At 64.6% G+C, this 10809-nt stretch overlaps 1 long non-coding RNA gene across 1 annotated transcript; it reads left to right on the forward strand.

Annotated features, from left to right (window-relative positions):
- The first annotated feature begins 4642 nt into the window (after positions 1-4642).
- LOC131491118 (uncharacterized) lies at positions 4643-9186 on the forward strand. The gene is made up of 3 exons (XR_009251314.1): positions 4643-5686; positions 6202-8054; positions 8349-9186. It is a non-coding gene; the product is annotated as an uncharacterized LOC131491118 (long non-coding RNA).
- Positions 9187-10809: the final 1623 nt, after the last annotated feature.

A 10809-nucleotide genomic window follows, 5' to 3' on the forward strand; every position in this document is an offset into this window, starting at 1 on the left:
ACATCTCAAAGTCAGCAAAATGTGATTTTATTGATTGGAGATGCTGGGCGTGTCGATTTCCTGCGCAGGGAAAGGCATGCGCTGCCCGGTCGCTTTCTTAAGTCGTAAAATGCGTTGTGCGCGTAAAAGGGCCTCGTAAAACACCGGCCACCGCGCGCTGCTGGAACGGCTGACTTTCTAAATCAGGGAGATGAGCCTCAGACGAGCCTTGGTCTCCCTTCTGTTGTAAAACGGTCTCCCTTGAAACTGGGACGGGAGTCAGCCAACATGTCCCTGAGGCTGCCAGGGGGCACAGGACACGGCCCTGGGGGGGCCCGGTTCCCAAAAGGCGCCTGCCAAGGCGCAGGGCGGCGGCCACGTGTCGCCCTGAGCCTCCCCTCCCCTCCAGGGAGGACCCTCGCTTCTCCGGGGGGAGAACCTTCAGGGCCTGGTGCTGGCCCTCCCGAGCTCAGTCCCGGATGCTTCCACCCGCGGGCACGCTGGGCGCTCCGCACAGATGTAGAGAGAGACCCTCCCGAGTACCCCCAGGGTCTCTGGCCCGCGGTCTGATGGACGGGCCGTGTTCTCTCTGACACGTTGGATGAGCAGCAGCGAGCGAGCACCAGGTTCCCTCCTCTCCTTCCAGGCGGTGCGCGGGGACCCAGGGGCGTCCGGGGGCATCCGCGAGGATCCGGGGGGCTCGGTCCGTCCTGAGCCCCCAGCTCTTTGCCGAAAGGCATGTTGAGCAGGTGCCATTCCCAAGGCCAGAGTCGGTCTGTGACCCCCATCTGCGCGCAGGGGAGGCTGGGGGAGGTCGTTTCCCAGAGGCCGGGGAGCCAGGAAGCCGGTGAAGGGGACCAGATCTTGCCAAAGCGGTGGGGATAAAAAGCATACCTCCGGGGACCTCTTGGGCCACAGCTTCACGGAGGCTGGAGGTGCAGCGCTGGGTGATCCCGGGTAGGTGACTCAACCTCCCTGAGCCCATGGCCTTGGTCCCCAGAGGAGAGGCTCACCCAGGTTGGCAGGGCTGCGGGGACTGGACGCAACGTCAACACAGGGCGAGGCCGTGCTGCGTTTATGCTGAGGGTTCCTCTCACCCTGATCCTGCAGCCCCGTGGGCCGTCCCTTTCACCCCTTCATCCCTCAAGGACGGGGCCAGCCGGGTGACTGGCTCCAACTGTGCACACAACGTGGGTGGATCGGTAAGTGAGGTCCTTCCAGAAGGCACGTGGGCCCTTTTCAGGACAAAGCCAGCTCACGGAGGGGCCAGGTCCGTGACGGACGCCGCCTGCCGGCGGGACAGGACCTCCTTGGGCGCTGGCTGTGCCCCTCCCATGGCCACCATGCCGCGGCCGGGGACTCCAGTCACCCGTTGGCAGGAGAGCCATCGGGGGGGCGATTCAGGCCCCCATCCCGGGCGTGAGGCGGCGGGACCCGGAGCGGCAGCAGGCAGCCACGGAGGGCTCTGAGCGGGGAGCAGGCCGCGCCGGCGTTGCTGGAGAAGACGGAGGCCTGGCTGCGAAGGCAGCTGCCTGAGGTCACCACGTCAGTTTCCACCCAGAGGATGGAAACTATGCGGCTCCTGAAGGTCACATGAGAGAAGGTGAAGGCGGTGCCGCGGCTCAGACCCGGCTGACAAGTCAGGGCCCCCGGCCGAAGATCCCGGGGCGGGGGGGGGGGGGGGGGGGCGCGGCTGCTCCTGCTCGTGCCGTGGGAAGAGCCCGAGAACGCGCAGGAGGGCAGGAGGGGCCCCCGGTCCGGGCAGGAAGCGAGGGACCCTCCGCTCGTCCGTCGCCGGCCGACTGCTTCCTTCAACGGGCTCTGGCGGGGCTGGCGCTGACACTGGCAGCCCGTCTCCGAGCATCTGGCCACATTATTTAGCTGCTTAATGACGGCAGGAGAAGCGGAGAGCAATCATGCACGTTAGCATGCGACGCATTCCACATCCCTAATTGCGTGTCGCAGCCACTCAAGGAAGAGCGCTGTGCACCCAGCCTGCGCGGCCGCGGCTTCCCGAGGACCAGGCCCCCTTGAGCCGCAGCCGGCCCCGTTTGTCCGGGCCCCAGGGGTGCTGCTCTCTCAGGCCGAGCCGGAGTCGGGGTGACGGGGACAGGCGCACACAGGAAAGGAGGGAAAGGGGCCGGGGACCCTGCGGAAGAGGCAGTAGCAGCCCCCACGACGTCCACGTCCTGACCCCACACGTCAGGAGGGGTTGGCAGATGCTGAAGACCGACATGAGCCATTGATGGTTCTGGAGGAGGAGGGGTGACCCAGTGGCCTTTAGGGGTCCTTACCTGAGGGAGGCGGGGGTCAGGGCGGGGAAGACGCTTCTTTAAAGAAGCAAGAGGGGCCTGAAGCAGGGCGTGGGGACCCTGGGAAGGGCAGGGGAGGGAGGGATTGGCCAAGAGCTTCCTCGTGCACCCCCCACCCCTGTGCCTCGCTGCCCGGACTCACAGTGTGCCGGCAGGCCTGTGTGGCTCCTAAGAGCAGGAGCCCCAGGAAGCAACAGGGGGGCCCTCCCTCTGCCCCTTGGGTCTGGGGGTCTCAGGGAGCTTGCGGGGGGGCGGACTGTGTGGGTGACAGCGGGTTCTGTCCACACGCACAGAAATGCGGCCAGCTCCGAAACACGTAGGTGGGCCCCCAGGAAGGGGCTCTCTCCTGCCGGGACCCCTACAAGTGGGAGGGGAGCAGGTGTGCTGGGGAGGGCACTGGGCTTGGGTCTGGCTGCTGGGGTGTCCCTGACCATCCCGAAAAACCTCGTCACATCGCCCTAAAAGACCAAGTGGGGGAAGGAGGGAGTTCGCTGATGTGTCCCAGGGGGAGGGGGAGGGGCAGGGGGTGGGTAGACACAGCTCCTCCCCGCCCCCACCAGGTCACCGCCTCCTGCTAATATCTGAGGAGGGGAGGGCCACGACTAACCCCTAACCACTGTGCCCCCCATCCCCCAGCACAAGCAAAGCCTGGCACTGAGGGAGGCAGAGGGGGAGGGGGAGGGCAGAGAGAGGGGGGTGGGAAGGGGAAAGGGAGGCAGAGGGAAGGGGAGGGGAAGGGGAGAGGGGGAGGGCAGGGTGGGGAAGGCAAGGGAGGATTGAGGAGAAGGGGAAGGGAGTTGGAGAGGGGCAGAGAGTTGGGGGGGGGGGTTCCCTGGCCTGGGTCCCTTGGCTGTTCTTTGGTGAAGCCCTACCCCCCTCTACTGTGCCCTTCACCCCAAGCAGCTGGAGCAAAGGTCTGCACGGCTTTCCGGAAATGCCTGCAGAGCAAGAGCGGATGGTGACCTTGTGTTTTAACTTCCAGCAACTCCTAAGGATGGAGCCCCCTCCCACCAGGAGAAAGGACAAACCCCAGGAAGGAACCTGGGCCATCTGTGGCTGTGGCCCGCCCCTCTGCAGGGGGGCGGGCGGTCAGGAGAAGGGCTGTGTGGCGGGACCCCACCTGGTCCTCCCAGGAAGCTGCTGGAAATCACCCTCCACCGTGGGCTCTAACCCTGTGATGGAACTTGACGGAAGGACTGAGCTAAGAGACACCTGGGGGTTAGGGACAAATTTAGACCGTGCGTGTGAAAGTGCTGAGTCACGTCGCCTGTTTGGAAAACAGAGAGCTAATTAAGTTCGTGTCAGGGAACAGAGGAGGCAGTGGAAAAAACCTGCTCAGCTCACAGAGGGCCCAGGTCCCCCCTCCTGCGGCACGGGGACGGCAGGGCACGGGACGAGGACCCCGGGGAGCAGCTGGCCTCGCCCCCCCAGAGGGAGAGCAGGATCCGGAGAAGAGTCGGGTGTCTGCACCTTGAGGCCTGCTGGGTGGGCTGCTGGAGGGAGGGACGGGACTTCCGGCACCCTCCTCCCATATGCACCCCACCTTCTTTTCTCACCCCAGCACTGGCTCCCCTGCTGGGGTTACGGTCTGGCAGCCAAGACACATGTGGGGGACGGCACGGCCCAGCATCCGGTGGCCACTGGCCGGTGGCCGGCTGCTAAAGGTGCCGAGGGCGCGAATTCATGGGGGAGGCCGGTTGCGCGGGGAGGCAGGTGGAGACGATTGGAGCCCGGGTCTGAGCAAAGCCCCTGGCATTTGACTTCGAGTGGCTCGCTTTGCAGACATTTGCAGGCGCCCATCCTGGGACATGCTGGTATGGGGGGGGGGGGGCTCCCCAAGGAGCCTACGTCCAGGGGGACGTGCGCCCCATTCAAACGTTAACACGCAGGATGGGGCCGTGAAGATGGGTCCTCTGTTCCCCGCACCGGCCCGTCTTCCAGGCTTCACCCCTCGGCCTTCCTCATCCGCACGGTGTCGGTGTCGGGGGCACACAGAGGGAGCGAGCCCGGGGCCGGAGGTCCTCCCTCCCTCTCCGCCGCCCCTCCTCTGGGAGGAGACGCCCGCCGTGGCAGTGCCGCAACCCCGCGGGACCCTGGGGGGGCCCGTGTGCCTGGAAGGTGCTCCCTGAGCCACCACCCTCAGCAAAAGCAGGTGTGGAGGCTGATTGTAAGCGACGGGGACTTCTCCACACCGTCCGGGCGGGGGGTGTCGGGAGGGGCTGACTCCCTCTGAGTCTCTGAGATGCTGTGGACTCGGGAGCCCAGGACTCCCCCGGGCCTGGCCAGCGATGAGGTTCAGGGATCTGAAGACCCTCGCCAGGGGACAGAGGCCCTCATTCAGTTTGGGGAGGGGGGATTGGTCCCAGGACCCCTGCTGACATCACAGACAGGTGCAGAGGACCGGTCCGGAACCCTTTCCCGGCAGGTGGGACCACCAGGACGGGACGCTGACTCCCAGCCCCTGCCGTCTGCCCCTGACAAGCTCCCAGCCTCATGCCCCCCTAAGTGCGTCCCAACCACAGTGGGCCCCGACGTCCTGCCCTCACAAACAGGCCTTGGCGAGGGCCGTTCCTTCTGCTGGGAGCGGCCTCCTCATCTCAGGTCTCGGATGAGTGTCACATTCACAGTGACACTCTCTCTGTTCCCTTAGACTTGGCCAAGCCACGGATGGTTTGCCAAGCAGGGATGGTTTGCCAGTTCAGCTTCCTGGACCCAGACTTTTTTGGCCTCCATTCCGCCTCCCCTTTGTCTTCACGGCCCAAGATGGCGGCCCGAGCTCAAGCCCTCACATCTCTGTCCCAGGCATCAGGAGGAAGGAGAGGACAAAGAAGAAGCAGGTCACAGGGTGATCACCCAACTGCCATTTGGGGACCGTCCCCAGAGCTGTCACATGACACTTCTGCTTATCCCACTGGTCACACAACTACTGTCACACAAGGGATGCTGGGAAATATTTTCTCCCCTGAAAACTGGAGCACCTGGGCCACCTGGTGTGCCTCAGATGCCCCTCGGGAATCTTCCAGCATGTGTGGTGCGCGTCTCCTGCTCCACGGAAGCTGTGCCCAAGCCCCTGCAAAAGCCCCGTCGGGCAGCCCAGGGCAGGGGTCCCGTCTGGGTGATGGAGAAGGATCCCAGGGAGACCCACAACCCAGGGAGGAGGGGGAACATGTGCCCCTCCCCCCCTGCCCGGTGGGCACAGGTGAGCCGGCCCAGGGAACATGACCACGGGAGACGGTTGACCCTGGACCGCGTCCCTCAGGATCCCCACCAGCCCTGCCTGGAGCCAGGAGCCCCGAGGCGAGTGCCACGTGTTGCTTCAGGAGCGAAATCTCTTGTTTCTCGAGAAGAAGGCTGTCAGAGCCCGCGTCTCCTCACCGCCCTCCTGGCTTCCCAAGGTCAGAGCACGAGAGGCCCCAGTCCTCCTAGCTCCCAAGCTTCGGGGAGCAGGGTCGGGGGCAGTCAGCACCAGCAGGGGACAGCCGCACTGGGGCCTCCGGCCGAGCGGCGCGGGTGAGTTTGGCCCCAGGCTGATGTCACTCCCTGTGTCCGGGGGAGGGGGGTTGCCAAGGCCTGGACGGGTGGCGGCGTGGTTCTTCCACATCAGGTTCCCAGACTCCGAGCGGGGCCCAGAGAGGCTGAGTGAGGACGGCGGGCAGGGGAGGCCTCTGCTCCTGAGCCTTCAGCCGTCCTCCGTCCTCTCTGGAGCCTCCCTGGAGAAGGCCCCCCTCTTCCACCCCAGGGCTGCCCCGGCCCCCTCCGGCCCTTCCTGCGGCCCCGTGGCTGGGCAGAGAGTCCGGACGCACGCTGGCCGGCATCCGCTGAGCACCCGCTCCGAGCCGGGCCCTTCCAGGCAGGGGCGTGCCAAGCGCTCAGAGGCCTGTCCAGCCCCGGCCTCTCCTCCTTACTCTAGACTCGCCCACCGGCATCTGCACGCGGACGTCTGGCGGACATGTCCGCCCAGCGTGTCCCCGTCACCTCCAAAGCCCCCGTGCCATCCCGTTCACCACACGTCACCACATTCCCCCCGCGGCTCAGACGGGAGCCCCAGGACGAGCCCCAGGCCCCGCGGTCCCTCCCCCGATATCCAGCCAACGGTAAGAGGTGTCCGTTCACTCAGCCCGCGAGAGCTCGCAGGTCCTTCCACCTTCACGGGAACCAGCTCCGCCTTCTGGGCCTGAGCAGATGCCCCCAGGTCCCCACCCCACCCCGCCGCCCCGCCACCCAGCCTCGGTGGCCTGTCAGCGGACAGAGGCTGCGGGCTCTGGCTCCTGCCGAGGTTGGCTCCCAGCTCCCCCAGGGTCTGGCGCTGCTCTGGGGGAGGGTCCCTCCTGCCCGTCCCAGCTCCCAGGGACCCCAGTGGCCCTCGGCTTGAGGCAGCGTCCCTGAGTGTCACTCTGGTCTCACTTGGCCTCCTCTCTCCTTCTCTGCTAAGGACGTTTGCCCTTGGATTTTGTTCCCACCTAAACTAGGATGATCTCATCTCATGATCCTTAACTTAATTACGTCTACAAAGACTCTTTCCAAGGAAGGTCATAGTGACAGACTCAGAGTAGGCATATCTTTTGGGGGCCACCGTTCACTCCACTAGAGTGTGTCCCTTGTCCTTCCCATCTTCCAGCATCTCCGCGCCTGCAAAAGCTTCACCTCACCTTCCTGCTTCCGAAGGCAGCGCCCTGTCTGTCTATCTCGTCATCCTCTGTGCCTGGAGTGGGTGAACACTGTAAATGCCTGTCTTCTGCTCCAGGGAATCCCAGGCAGGGTGTAGGCGGCCAGCAGGAGACTCTGCCAGGCCCCCTGACCCCAGACAAATAGAAACCCAGGGTGGAGACTGGACCGAGCCGCCCCCACCGACCGCGTCCACAGGCCCCTTGGTCCGCGTGAGACCGCGAAGCTCAGGCTCCCCGAGGGGCCTGCACGACGGTGTGTGGCAGGTGCCCAGGCCTCTGCGGCTGGTCTGGGAGCACAGAGGCACGTTGGCACCAGATGTGACTTGTGGGTGGGCACCAGCCCCTCGTCAGGCTGGCAGCTCGTTAAGGCAGCTCAGGAAGCAGCCGAGGGGGCGAGTTCACAGCGGCGGGCGGGGCGCACGCTTGGGTCTGACTCATCATTATTTTACAGAAGTTCAAACACGAGGAGGAGGTGAACGTGTGACCCACTTCTGCCGGCTGATGGGCACCGACACTGGCAGGAGTGCCATGGCAACCAGACGCACGGGTTTCATTACAGCAGCCCACGGCGCTTTCTCACCAAGATTAATGGGGAACAGACACTGTCACCTCTCGCAGCCGGGGAGGGGGGGCGGGGAAGGAGCAGCGGGCTCTGTTTACGAGCGGAGCCCCTGCGCACCCTGCCCTCCGCGGCCAGCTGCGCCCACGTACCTGCTGGGAGCCTGGGACACCCGGGGCCGCGAGGCAGGGCCGTGCCCGACCCCCTCCTCTGGTTCCCAAGGCCCCCAGTCCCAGAGGACGGGCCGGGCCCGCCACCCAGAGCGGGCCAGGGTCCCGGCCCGAGCCCCTGACGCCAGACCTGCTCCCCCACCCCCCGCCCCCACTGCCCCCCTTCACTGAACCGAGGCTGGCTACTAACCTTACACGTCTCTTCTTCCAGGGAGGCCTCCTTGACTCCCAGACCTCTGATGTTCAGATGTGGCCCAAAGACAGCCTCAGTGCAGAAACAGGAGCGTCTTGTTCCAAGTAGGATTGACATTGGTGAGCTCGATGGGGCATCCATTGTGTCCTCCGCCCCAGAGTGAGGGCTGCCCAGGTGGGTGTCCTCCTGCCCCGTCTCACCCCTGTGTTGCCCACTCACTCCTGGTTGCCCACCCTCGGGGTGCCATCTAGGGAAGGTTCGCCAGTCTCCCGAACCACAGGTGTTCAGAACCAACACGCTCCCCTTTCTGGCCACTTGGACTTTGCTCTTTGGTTTTATTCCTGTGTCCCTGACTTGGAGCTCTTGTCGAGAGGCCCCATCACAGCCCCTCCCTGGCCCCACCCTCCCCTGGGAGGAAGAGCCCCTGCCTCCACCAGCATCCCTGGCCCCTTCCCATCCTTCCCGTAGGCGACAGGTCTCGGATCCCCGAAACGGACTCCCAGAGATGTGCTCGGGGAGATACACATCTCGATCTGCAGTCTCATTTGGAACTACAGGTCCACACGGTCTCAGCGCCCAAGTCAGTCAGGATGGGTCTGCAAGGTCACAGGGACTTAAAACAACAAAGGGGTAGGTGTCGCTTACACACAGGGACCCCACGGGTCGGCCCACTCATGGTGCAGGCCGCTGGGAAGCCCCGTGGGCAGTGCTGGTCCTGGAGGAGGAAGCCCCGCACCTGCCCCAGAGATCGAACGTCACACCCCCTTCTGCTCAGAGCTCATTGGTCGGAAGCGGTCACGTGGGGGGGGGGGAACCCCGGAAATGCCTTCCCGCCAGCAGCTGAGAGGTGGAGAGCCACAACCACGTGGCGAACCACACTCATGACATCAAGCCAGGTGGCACCGGCGTTCAAGGCCCCCTCCAGCAACCAAGGTGTCCTCCCTAGAACACGCCCCGACACCACCTGTGCCCCCCTCCCAGGACTAAGCGCAGGGACTGACTGAGTGCTGGCCCAGTGCTCGGTGTTTGTTAAATTAATAAATCAGGCCATGCAGGGCTCCTGGGGGCTCAGTCGGTGAGGCGTCTGACTTCGGCTCAGGCCACGATCTCATGGTTCGTGGGTTCGAGCCCCGCCCGCATCGGGCTCTGTGCTGACGGCTCGGAGCCTGGAGCCCGCTTCCGATTCTGTGTCCCCCTCTCTCTCTGCCCCTCCCCCGCTCACGCTCTGTCTCTCTCTCTCAAAAAATGAATAAACATTAAAAAAAACTTAAAAATAAATAAACCAGGCCATGCATAAAACTTAGACGCTTCATGTGTTTAGAAGGCAGAGCCCCCCAAATGCTCTCCATCTGCGTGGGGGGGCATGTCTTGACATGGGACCACACCCACGCCAGCAGCCCCCAGTATGGCTCAGACGACACCCTCCCGGGGTTGCAACTCAGAGCAGAATCCCCTTCCTGTGCTGTGGAGGGAGGAGCTCCAGGGCCTGGGCTCCTCCCTCCCCCCCCCTCCTCCTCCACAATGGACTCTATTCGTCAGGACTTGCCTCTCCAAGTCCTTGGTGCTGCCCCACGGTCCCCCATCGCCTCTCCTGCCACGCCAACCCTCCTCCACTCCCCCCCTCCAGACTCGGATCTGGGCACGTCAGGCCCCTGCTCCTGTCCGTGGCTCAGAGAAGCTGGCCTTGGAAGTAACAGAGTGGCCCAGGCACAGCCTGGGGGCGGGGGTCCAGGCTCCAGCCCACAGGGGCAGCTACTCTGTAAACGAGATCCGTTTGCACGGGGTGGGTGCACCCGGGGCTGGATGTTGTGGCTGTGGCACGAGCAATGCTATGATCAGGTACACCCCTCAGAGTCTGGGGCCACCCAGCCCGCGGGCCCCTCACCCTCCCGCTCCCCTCCCCTTCCACCAAAAGCCCGCTCGTCACAGCTGCGTTTGCCATCCGGCGTTGGAATCACTGCTTCCTCTGACCCTCCCCACTTCTGCATGACATTTGCCACAGTGACTCCGACCTCACGGTACTGTGCCCGCTGAGGCCGCCACTGGGGCCTAGTGCGAGGCGGGGCCAGCCAGGGTGCGGGGAGGGATTCACGCGGGAGAAACCCAGGCGTCCCGCTGGGCTCTGTGGCGCCCGACCGTGTGGCTCACCTTCGAGGCCTGTGCCATTCTTAACAGAGGGACTATTGAAAGTAGATTTGCAGACGTCAAGTTCAGACAGTGGAGAGCTTGAGCCCGCCATGCAGGAGGGTGTCAGCACCACGGCCAGCACCCCTGCCGTAGGGATGTAGGGAAGGGAAGACATCTTGGGGTCCCGTCACCCTTCCACCTACCGGCTGGGATGCCGACAAGCCTCCTCAGCAGCCTGAGCCTCATCCCCTCCGCAAGGTGAGGACCCTGCCCACGGGGCTCTTGCGTGGCTCCCAGGAGACGAGGGATAGAAGAGATTCCAGCTCAAGGACGACACTGCTAACTGCTCAATAAAACATGCCCTGGGTCCAGCTCACCTTCCGCAGCCTGCGTGTGCGCAGAGGGCCGGGGGAAGGGCTGGCGTGCCGTCTGGCGCGTGCACACGCACACGCACACACCCCCCCCAGGCACATGGGGGCGGACGGGAGGGGCTTCCCCCGAGGCCAAGGGGCCAGCCACGCTTGCCCCGGGAGAGAAGATGGACAGAATGCACACGAGGCTCGTCTCTGGCTGCGAACTTCTCGTCTTGTCCAGCCAGTTCTGAGCTGGGCTGTGTATCCTCGGTGCGGAAGATGAGCGGTTGAGCGGCCCCTTTCCTGCAAAGGTCAGAGAATTCCCCAAGCAGGGAATACCCTGGGCTGAGCACTGGCTGTGTTACCCACCCGGGAGAGTCCTGGGGGAACTGGACCTCCTTTTCCCAAGCGTGAAGGGAGATTGGACCAGGTCATGGGCTCTCAGGCCG

This window comes from Neofelis nebulosa, chromosome 12, assembly GCF_028018385.1.
Source record: "Neofelis nebulosa isolate mNeoNeb1 chromosome 12, mNeoNeb1.pri, whole genome shotgun sequence".
Classification (NCBI taxonomy): domain Eukaryota; kingdom Metazoa; phylum Chordata; class Mammalia; order Carnivora; family Felidae; genus Neofelis; species Neofelis nebulosa.